Here is a 12,500-nt window from a genome sequence, read left to right on the forward strand (position 1 = left end):
TTAATGATATGGCCTTTTTCCATACTAATAACAGACAATATTAATCTTCTGCATATCTTCCACAACACCTCAAGGAAGATGATTAAAAGATTGTTGCTGTGGTACTATCGCATTCTGCACATTCGGCTTTAAGGTAGTACCAGTGGTACTTAGGCTGTAACTGTTGAAATGATTCCATAGTTATTACTGAACTGGTTTCCATGGTTTGGTGAATACCTGACACTTATTCGGAATGACAGTTGAAACGTTCTACCCAAGGAAGGTTTATAACTGATAATATTATAATCTACATTCAGCGAAGGGGCTCTATCAAGTTTCTTCACCTCTCACTCTGAAATACGTTCGAATATGCTCAGGAATTCTTCATAAATATTGTTCCAGCACTATCAGTTCCTCTAAATCAGCCCTCTCTCTCACTTTTTTAGCCTGTATTCATCTCTTAATACATCGTCGTACCTGAAAAGCGTAATCCAGGAAAGTCATTTTCTCTTCCTTCTGCAAACTTTGGAAACTTTCATTAAAATATTCAGGGGTCATCTGATACACTTGCGGTGCACTCATCTTAATTTATTGATACTCCTTATTCTTGTCTTGAGACGAGACAAGATACACACTACTTCATCCTTTTCCAATAAAGACACTCAGCAATAACACAGACCATTTATCTTTTGGCCATTCTATCGTCGACGAGACTGTTTCAAACGATCAAAGAACTCGTTAGGAGCTTCTTCCATAAAATTCGCGATCAACCTTTGGGCCCTTGGTACATGAAACATAGGATCGTGCATAGCAGGGGTCACACCTGTCTGAGTTGGCGACAACCTTGTTCGAGCATTCAACAGTTCGAATTCCCTTGCATATCTTGCTTCTTATCTCTCTTTCTTCCTATCTTGCAATTTATCTTGCTTCCATTTCTCTTACATGTCTTGCAATTTCTCTCACTTCTCTCTCCCTTTCTTCCCGTTCTGCCACCATCTTCAACTTAATCAAATTATCTTTCTCTCCAATTCGTCTAATCTTAGACACACTTAGACTGTTCAATAACCTCCAGACATCAATATATAAAGCACTGAATATCCAAAGGTCTCTTAAGTATACTTAAACTAAATTACTATCGTTTCTAGAGGCCGTGTAATAGTGTTTTTCTTAAATAACTCCTAAAATAACTGATGGATTTCCATGATATCAAAGCAGGGAGCGCTTCATACAATGGCCTAATTTTGGGAAATACTGTGCATTGCCAATTACGTTTCATTAACTTTTTTAATTAAGAAAATGAGGCTGAAGCCAGTCTTAGCCACCCACACATTCGCAAAAGTGATGACGTCCCTCAGTGACGTTGTTATAACGTTTCTTCCGCTGTACCTCCCATCCCCCGAATTGTTAAACGCCTGTTTAACTCCATAGATAATTGTCATATGACCTACCCCAAGCAATACGAAATTCTTTGACAGTAAAAGTTCAGCATACCTGGTAATGTGATTCGTGACTTTAGACTTTACCTAAACACAAGACCAACGTTTTATATCTTACCCACTCACTTGCATTGTGGATCAAGAATGAGACTTATGACAGGAGACGAAAGAAGCCATGCTATCCCTACACTTCGCACTTCAAGCGAGTGTTGGCAAAGCAATAGAAATATAGTTTTCTTTAGGTTAAGCCGTAGGACTCATTCTTCCATACAACACAGGTTACTCGATACATCAATTGCCAGGAAGAAAATGACAGAGAACATTGTTTGATATAATTTATCATATCAATTTCACCAGAGAGAGTAGCTTGAATTCCTTAGAAGGTAGACTTCTAAAAAGATGTTTCATATAAGGGCATTGACATCGGCCATTTGATAAATTTTGAAATCATATATATATATATATATATATATATATATATATATATATATATATATATATATATATATATATATATATATATATATGTATATATATATATATATATATATATATATATATATATATATATATATATATATATATATATATATATATATATATATATAGTGTGTGTGTGTGTGTGTGTATGTTCATACAACATAAGATTTATTATATTTCAACCTATAGTTTTATATATTTATTTACGTTATAAGTACCAGTACCTATTTTTGTTACTTGAAAGATATGTGACAAATATCATTGCGACTTTGTCACTGGAATTATACCAGACTTCAATTAATGAGCCAATCAACCTTACTTTGAGAAATCCATTGACATTGTCTACATGCCAAGCTGATATACTCGTATCAAAGTATCTATTAGCTTTGCTTTTCCAAAATAATGTTATCACCAATTGCTGGAAACCATAGATTTATGAGGGATGAAAAAAAAAAAAAAAAAAAAAACAAGAAATGGACACTTAGACATTTTACTCATCATCACTCTCAAGGAAAAAAAATGTTTTCTATTTCTACTAATGTTTTTATTCTATTTTTTTATTTTATTTATTTTTTAGTCGCAAATCTAAAATTTGTAGGAGTAGAATATCTCTCAGTGCGATTCCACACCCCTGTTTTAAACCTCTTCTATTATGTTTGATAATTTGTGTTAACCATCTAATCATTATCTACCACCATAAAACATTTTATTGCTCTTCCGGCTCATTTTATATGTGCAGTACACAGTCTTTCCTAACAGGGATTTACTCGGTAGTCTAATAACAATGGGAATGAAGGAAAGAAGGGAAGAAGGAAGGGGGGGGGGGGAGTACTAGGATAGCCATAGGTGTAAACACCGAAGGAGGGTTGGGGGAACCTCTGCGTCATAGTTACGTGATTAAGTAACACTTCTTCGAAACGCTGTGAAGGAAGGGAAGAAGTTCCTCTTTTTTCTAAGAGTAAATGGGTTAATTAAGCACATCTGTCAATTCATTGTACCACCAAAAATTAGGCCAATGTTTGAAACATTCATTGCTGTAGTTTCATGGAAATTCATAAGCCGGTTTGTTAGATATTTGGGAAAAACACTATTACACGGCCTCTGGAAACGATAGTAGGCAATTATTCTTAAGTATTATTTGTAACTGATTGTGGGTCTTAACAGAATGCGAGCGGTATCTGGTTCTAAATAATGATGATTGGAATAATACATTTTTTACAAAAATAAAGCTATCGTATATAAATTACAAAACTTTGAAAACATTTACACATTAACAAAATAATTCACTCGAAAGGATTCAGTCTGAACAAAACATTGATAGAGACGAAAATGTTACGATCTGAAAATTATATATGAACTTGACTTGAACTATTATATCAGTATAAACCTTAGTCTAAGAAAAGAAATAATGCACAAAATTATACAAAAGCTTGAAGTAAATCTAAATAATACAATGTTCAAGTTTGATACTTAATGAAAATAGAACACCAGATCACGATAAAAAATCTTAACATTACTACAGGGCTAATTACAAACACTTTATACAGTGTCAACACTCACAATAATATAATGAATTCAAAATCACTGTTTCGTCTTACGTATCTTTTCAACACACGATTTGCTTTGAGAGAGAGAGTCACTTGGGAGTAAACAAACTAAGTGTACTGAACACTTTCAACAAAAATACACTGGGTTACGTGCAAGAATGAGAGAGGGAGAGGGGAAGAGGGCTGTGTTCAGGCTGCAATCTCTATCTCTATCTGGATAATCTAACCTTGGTGACACCTTTTATATGAAATTTGGCCAATTCCAGAGGGTTCCTGGATCAAGGTCTGGTATCGTGGGGCTGAGCCAAGAGTCAAAATTGCAAAGTATCGCTCTCCAAAACGCTACTCAGGCTGTGCCAGACGGCTTTCACAGTTAACTAGCTCCACCCACCCTTTGTCCCTGAAAAAAAAAAAAACATAACATCCTATCACCAGGATCTTTGCAAAATTTCTAAAGCAGATGGTAGAGAATTATCCAAAGCATATGTTTCTGAATATTCTCTCTCAAACATGACACAATACATTATAGAATATAAAAGAACATTACCTTAGCCCTTATTCATGTCTCACACTAATCCTACAACACTCTCAAATATACTACATAAGACTTCTCAACAACCCTACGTTAAATAAAAAGTTAATTCTTAAAAATAATGTAAATTTACATATTAACTTGAATAAGGAATACAAGGAAATCCACGACAAAAGTCTTACGTAATTTACATAAAATACTTATATCTACATAAGAGGAGTTGCTTTTACGGGCAGGGTATCATCTGTTCTATGCATAAAAGAAATATAAAAAAAACATGAATAAACTATTGTATTTACTCTACACTAGATCAGCTTCATAAGATACCTCCCTCCAAAACAGATTATTCATTCAGGGCTTGAATCCATGGATTCAACCCGAGTTAATAATCTGCAACCACATTATCTTTACATATTTGTTATCTTTATCGTCTATCGTTCTTCTTCTTCAGAAAACAAATCCTCTCAGTCTTTTCCTGATTGCTTTTCGTCTTCATAGTATGTGAAGTCGAATTATCCATAATCACTTTGGTGACTGCTTTCGGTTGGTTTGACCAACATTCCTTAATGAAATGTCCTCTCTTGCCACATTTAAAAAAAGAAAATATCAACCTTCTGCACATCTTTCACTATACTTGAAGGAGGACGATTCTGCTTAGGGCCAGTAACAGTGCTACTTCTGTTGTTATTGTTCAACATTTTCCCACAGATATTACTGAACTGGTTTCTATGGTTCGGCGAATACTTGACACTTGGTCAAAATGACGGTTGAATCTTCATGCCCGAGGAAGGTTTACGACTGATAATATTATAATCTTCATTCAGGGAAGAGGCTTTCTCAAGTATCTTCACCTCTATCTCTCTCAAGTACGTTTGAATATGTTCAGGAAATCCTTATAGATACTTCTTCTTCGACTAAAGCTTTTCCCGCTATGCAGGGTCGCTATTTCTAGAGAGCCATTTCCAAGTTCTTCTATCTCCGATGTCCTCCGTTGTGAGAGCTTTCTCCTCCATATATGATGCTACACACTCCATCCACCCTCTCTTTGGTCTCCCCCTCCTCCTCCAACCTGGAACATCCATATCCAGCATCCTCCTCCCAGCATACTCCTGGTCTCTCCTCATTACGTGTCCAAACCAGTGTAGTCTCTTTTCTTGGATTTTCTTTGACACCTTTGTAACCTTTGTTGTTCCCCTTACCAAGTCATTCCTAACCTTATTCAGTCTCGTGATCCCAGCCATCCACCTTAGCATTCTCATCTCTGCAACATTCATTTTCTTCTCAAAGATCTTTTTCATGGGCCAGGTCTCTGCACCATATGTCAAGGCAGGTCTCATTACAGTTTTATGTACCTTTCCCTTTAACTTTAAGTTTATCCTTCGATCACACAACACTTCCAAAACTCTTTTCCAATTATTCCATCCAGCTTGAATTCTACTGTTCACTTCCGTTTGGAGTTCTGCTGTTTCCTCCACATATGACCCTAGGTATTTGAATTTTTCTGTCCTCTTTACTATTTTACCCAGCAAATGTATAGCATTTAATTGGTTCTGCGGGTTGCAACACATATACTCTGTTTTTGTTCTACTGATCTTTAGCCCTCTGCTCTCCAATCCCTCTCCCCATCTCTCTGGCTTCCCCTTCAATCCTTCTCTGGTTTCATCACACAGAACTATATAATCTGCAATCAGTATGGTCCATGGTGACTGTTCACTCACTCTTTCCGTAATTACATCTATTACTATATTAAAGAAATAGGGCTTAATGACGACCCCGGGTGTAACCCAACTCCCACTTCAAACGTCTTGGTAAAACCAACACTCGTTCTTATTTGTGTGCCTGCTCCTTCATACATATCTCTAATCAGTGTAACATATTTTTCCGGTGTTCCCTCTTTCTCCAACATCTCCATATCTCCTGCCATGGAACTTTATCAGAAGCCTTCTCTAAGTCAATAAATACTATATGTAATTCCTTTTGGCCTTCTCTATATTTTTCCATCAACTACCTCAGTGCAAACATTGCATCCGTCGTGCTTCTGCCTAGCATAAATCCAAACTGCTCTTCTCCAATTTTGGTCTCTTCCCTGATCCTACACTCTATAAGCCTTTTCCAAAGCTTCTTTGTATGAGGGAGGAGTTTGATTGCTCTATAGTTATTACAATTCTGTACATCCCCCTTTTCTTTGAATATGCGTATTAGAAAGGTATTCCTCCACATTCTGGGCATCTTTTCTTTCCGGTGTATCTTTTTCATCAGATCCCACAGCATATCCACTCCAAATTCCCCAAGCATTTCCAGATTTCCACTGGGATCTCAGTAGGTCCCGTAGCTTTTCCATCTTTCATCTTGCTGAGGGCAACCTTAATTTCTTCTTTATCTATATCTCTTACCATTCCTGAATTAAGATATCCATCTGCAATTATAGATCTCGGATTTTTTTCATTTAGCAATCTTTCAAAATATTGCTTCCACCTTCCTTTTATATCACTTGAGCTACACATTACCACTTCATCCTCATTCTTTATCTGCTTAATATGGGTAATATCTTTGGTCGCTTTATTTCATCCCTTAGCAATCTTGTAAATCCTCTTTTGACCCTTCTTTGTGTCCAAATATTCATATATATTTTCCAATACTTGCTATTTGACTGTGCCACCGCCACTTTTGTTTCTTTCTTCGCTAATCTACTTCTCTCCTCATCTTCTTCAGTGCCTGTTTCATCATACCTTTTCTTTGCATTTCTCTTGATGTTGATTTTTTCTTGTACATAAATACTCCACCACCAACTTTCTTTGTCTCTTGGCCCTTTTCCTGTTGACAACTCTAAAACTTCTCTGCCAACTCTTTTCAGAATACTGCTGTTCTGTTCCGACCACTCATCCACATCCTCATAATCCCAGGTGCCAAGCTCGACTAAAATCCTCTCTATGAATGTATACTTATATTCTGGTTCTTTCAGCTTCCACCATCTTATCTTTGGAATTATCTCTTGCCTACCTCTTATTGTTCTCTTCCTATCCCAGTCTACTGTCAAGAGTCTATGCTGGGAAGTACAGCTTCTCCTGGGAATATTTTACAGTTTCTTATCTCTTTTAGATGTACCCTTCTACCTAATGCAAAATCAATTCGGGATTCTCACCCACCACTTTTATATGTTGTAAGATATTTTGGCTGTTTTTCGAAGAAAGTGTTGATTACTACCATATCAAGTGCTACAGCAAAGTCCAAAACCCTTTCATCATCTTGATTCCAATCTCCTTGTATTTTTTCCAGGCCCTGGCTATTTCTCCCTACATGACCATTTAGGTCTCCTATCATTACCAGTTCTTCATTTGGTATGTTAATCCTTTCCTGATCTAGCTGTCTCCAAAAATCATCTTTTTCCTCTTCTGGACAAGCTGTCTGAGGTGTGTGACGGCCGAGAGAGGGTTGTGAACTCAAAGGCAGGATGCAATCAACTGAGTTGTTTATTAAGGAACACTCTCCTTTATATACAAAACCTCAAGGCAACAGGACATAACATGTTCGAGAGACAGACAATATTAGAGAGCAAAACCGGAGACATGATCATTCAGGTTCTTTTTAGTGCGAGGGAAGAGCGCAGATACAAGCATAATATATACAAAATAATTATGTACAATTGTGTGACACACGGTTGGTACATGGCTCCCCCCCTAAAAATTACATACTGTACACGTTAAATAGGGCGCCCTGATCTAGAAAGGTGAACTGTAGGCGGGTCATCTGGCAGAAAGTAAGCAGGTTTTAGACGATCAATGGAGACCCAGTCTTCTTTGCCCCGAATGTTTAGTAGGAATGCTTTCGGACTGCGTTGGATCACAAGGAAAGGGCCCGTGTAATGGGGCGTTAGTGGTGGCTTGCTAGTGTCGTTTCGCAGGAAGACGTGCGTTGCAGAGTGCAAGTCCGTTGGTATGTGATGCTTCGCTGGGGGCTTGTAAGTCTGGTGGCACGGAGTAAATTTTCCCACGATGTGACGTATGCGCTGGAGATCGTCGGAGGAGGTTGTAGAAGGAAAAAATTCGGCAGGGACGACCAACGGGTCGCCATACACCATTTCAGCTGCCGAGACGTCGAGGGCGTCTTTAGGAGTGGTCCTTATTCTCAGGAGGACCCAGGGAAGCTGAGTAAACCAGTTGCAATCCTTGCAGCGGGACATCAAAGCTGCTTTGAGGGTGCGATGAAAACGTTCAACCATTCCATTGGCAGCGGGGTTGTAGGCCGTTGTCTGATGTAGGGTAATGCCCAAGAGATTCACTAATGACGTCCACAATTGAGAGGGGAAAGTGGTTCCCCTGTCAGAAGTAATATGCTCAGGGATACCGAATCTTGAAATCCATCCAGAGAGTAAGGCAGATGTACATGAGGCGGACGTTGCAGTTTCCATGGGAATGGCTTCAGGCCAACGAGTGGAGCGGTCGATGACGGTAAACAGGTAATGATGTCCTTGTGATGTGGGTAAGGGGCCTACAACGTCGACGTGAATGTGTGCGAAACGACGCTGAGGTTGAGGAAAGGTGCCTACTCCTGAATCCGTGTGTCGATGTACTTTGGAAGTTTGGCAAGAAGTACAGGCGCGGACCCAATCCTTAGCATCCTTAGAAATGCCATACCAAATGAACTTTGCCTTCAGCAGCTGTGCAGTAGAACGGCACGAGGGATGTGAAAGGCCATGAATGAAATCAAACACCTGTCGGTGCATGGGAGCAGGAATCCAAGGTCGCGGTCTACCAGTACTGACGTCACAGCGGAGGGTGGTGTTGGAGTCTTCGAGGGGAAAGTCTTCCCAACGGAGGGACGTGCAGGATGTCCTACAAGCTGGATACTCTGGATCCTGTCATTGGGCTTCAGCCAGGGCGTTGTAATCCAATCCCAGTTGAACGGCAGCCAACGTGTTTCTTGACAGGTCATCGGCAACGGGATTCATTTTCCCAGGGACGTATTGGAGAGATGTCGGCGTTGACAGGCGGACCAGGTGTCAGACTGTCGAGTGAAGGCGTGCACCAGAGGCATGTGGTCTGTGCGAATGTCGAAGGGCGTACCTTCCAAGAAATGGCGAAAGTGACGGACAGCCAAGTACACCGCCAGCAATTCTCGATCGAAGGTAGAATAACCCGATTCTGCCCTGGACAGTTTTCTGCTGAAGAAGGCCAATGGGCGGGGCGAGCCTTTGACCACCTGCTCGAGTACTGCACCAATAGCGACGTCGCTGGCATCGGTGGAGAGAAGGAGAGGGGTGTTTGGGATAGGAAAAGTGAGAGCCGCAGCAGTTGATAGGGCCTTCTTTGCATTGCAGAAGGCTGCTTCTTGAAGGGGACCCCACTTCAGGTCCTTTGGCTTGCCCTTGAGGGAGGCTGCCAATCGTTCCGGTGCCAGACGTCTGAATTTTGCGAAGACTGGGGGTCCCGTCGTCTTGATATGGTGATAAATACCGTGCTTGGCAGGAACCGTGGGCGTTTGGCAAAGTTCTGGACGGAAAACTTCTGGGTACGACGTGAGGAGGTGGGCGTAGGCATCCGTGGGTGCGCTGATGTGGAGAGCGAGGTTAGAGGGGGCGGGTTGAAGAGGTGTCGACAAGTACGAGTCTGCGTTGACCAATCGTCGGTGGGCGACATCGACCAGAAGGTGGAAATGAGAGAAGAAATCCGCACCGAGGATTGGCATTGTGATGTCAGTAACGAGAAACTTCCAATGGAATATACCGTTTCCGAACGATAATGTGCGGTTCTCTTAACCGTAGGTGGGTATCGCAGATCCGTTGGCAGCTACCAAGCGGACGTTGGCAGATGTAGACAGACTACGTCGTGCCTTGAAGAGTTTCCTTGGCAAAAGAGAACGACAAGCACTCGTGTCTACCAAAAATCGCACGCCCGTTCCTGCATCCTGTAAAAAGAAAAGATTAGAAACATGGGAGGCCACCGCCACAAGCGATGGCCTACTTACATGTTTTTTGGCCACAGACAATCCTTGGCACATTTCTTCGCGGTTGCTCCGAATCTGACGTGGTAGTAGCAAAACTGCGGCGGATGGGAGGTAGTAAGTGGCTTTAGAAGTCGTTTGTTGGGGCGCGAGCGATTGGTGGGTGGCTTTGTCGCCGCTTCGGCACGTCACGGGTAGGCGTGTATGTCCTACAGCATTCATGTCAGCTTCGGTTGACGTTGAATAGGCATCCTCGTCGTCAGGGGTGGAGGCGTTGATGGAGGTCTTGAAGTGGCTGTCCATAAGGGCATCGGCTTTGGTCATCAAGTCCTTTATGGGTAAACTATCGACATCGGGTATGGCAGCGCGTACAGGTTGGGGTAAATGGCGTATCCAAAGGGCACGAAGTAGCTTCACCTCACGAGGAGAGCCGTCTGCGGCAGGTTGAAGGCGAGCGATACTGGTCATCTCCCTGAGGGCAAGCGAAGCCCTTTGGTCCCCCAACGGTTGTTGCGAGAGCTGAGAAAGCTTTGCTATACGGGCGGCTGGCGACGGCGAGTACTGCTGCAGAAGGTATGTTTTGAGGGTGTCATACGCTATTGGGGTGTCTCCTTGTTCACAAAGCCAGTCGGATATTTCTGGGAAGGTGTCCTCGGGTATCGCCGCGAGAACATAATCCGCTTTGGTGGTTGAGCGAGTCACGCCCCTGATACGAAACTGGACTTCTGCGCGCTGAAACCAAGCAAACGCCTCTCCGCTGGCAAACGATGAAAGTTTGAATGGAGCGGCCGCAGCACCAACTGCCGTAGAGTCCGTCATAGTACCAACGATGAAGGGGCGAGGGGGTGGGGGTGGAAGGCGGTGGGAGCGAGTCGACTTCCGGGGTCACCAATGTGACGGCCGAGAGAGGGTTGTGAACTCAAAGGAAGGATGCAATCAACTGAGTTGTTTATTAAGGAACACTCTCCTTTATATACAAAACCTCAAGGCAACAGGACATAACATGTTCGAGAGACAGACAATATTACAGAGCAAAACTGGAGACATGATCATTCAGGTTCTTTTTAGTGCGAGGGAAGAGCGCAGATACAAGCATAATATATACAAAATAATTATGTACAATTTTGTGACACACGGTTGGTACAGGTGCATACACACTGATAACATTTAGTATTTCTCCATCCCATTCTAGTTTCATACGCATTATTCTATCATTTAGTCTTTTCACCTCCAAAACACAATTCTTGAACTTTCCAGTTAGTATGATTCCAACTCCATTCCTTCCTCGCTCTGTGCATCCACTATAAAAAAGTTTATACCCTGTTCCAATCTCTTTGGCTTTATTTCCCTTCCATCTTGTCTCCTGCACACACAAAATCTGTACTTTCCTCCTCTCCATCATATCGGCAACTTCTCTTCCATGTCCTATCATGGTTCCAACGTTCCAGGTTCCAATTCTAATAGATTTTGGGGCTCTCTTCTTTAACTGCAGTCACCCACTTTGCAGTAGCCCTTGCCTATTTCTCTCAGAGTAAGGGCAATGTATCTGCGCGTTGCCTACGGGGTACGCCCTAGCGGTCATCGGTTCATCTATAACGGCTTCCATTTCATGGGTTTTGGCGGGGATTTTCACAACCGGATGCCCTTCCTGACGTCAACCCTCCCTATTTATCCGGGCTTGGGACCTGCACCTAGCAGGGCGGGCTTGCCCCCCAGGTGGTTAGGTTGAATTCCTCATAGATACTGCTCTAATATTATTCAAGATTCTAAATCAGCCTTCTCATTTACGTTATCAGCCTCTGTCCATCTCTTAAAACACAGTCGTACCTTATAAACATAATTCAGGAGTCATTTTCTCGTCCTTTTTCAAACTTTGGAACCTTTCATTATGATATTAAGGGGTCATCTGATACACTTGCAGCACACTCCTCTTCCCTTCTTGATACTCCATCCTCTAGTCGTGAGATAAGGATAAGTAAGCACTGTAGCTCTTCCCAAAGAGCACACTGCAATAACACAGACCATTTATCTTCTAGCCATTTCATTGTCGCTGCAAACGTTTCAAAGTGAATGAAGAAGTCATTTGGTGCCTTTTCTGTGATCCTTGGAATTAACCTTTGGGCTTCCAACACAATAAATATGGGTTCCGGCTTAACAGGATTCGTTTCTGTCTGTCTGTGCTGTCAGCTGGGCACGGGCATGCAAAAGCTCTAACTCCCTCACATACCTCTCTTCTTCCATCTCTTTTTCTTTTTGCCTTGCTTTCTTTAACCTTGCATATCTTGCAATCTCTTGGGTATCTTCTCGTTCTTTTTCTTTCCATTTTCTTCTTCTTTCCCATCATCTTAAACTTTACCAAATTTTCCTCCTCTGCAATTCGTCAAATCTCAGCCTCGACATCCCTATCTGCTTTCATGCCTTCATTTTGATGATCAACCGGTCTTTGCTTTGTCAAAAATTCTCACTTAGCTTCCTCCAACAGTTCACTAGCTTCCATAATATTCTCTTCCGACAACTTTCCCGAGTTTTTCAACGCTTCTAAGTCTAAACATTTGATTTGGACCTTATTCATCCAACTCATTGCAT

Source organism: Palaemon carinicauda, chromosome 6 (assembly GCF_036898095.1).
Source record: "Palaemon carinicauda isolate YSFRI2023 chromosome 6, ASM3689809v2, whole genome shotgun sequence".
Classification (NCBI taxonomy): Eukaryota; Metazoa; Arthropoda; class Malacostraca; order Decapoda; family Palaemonidae; genus Palaemon; species Palaemon carinicauda.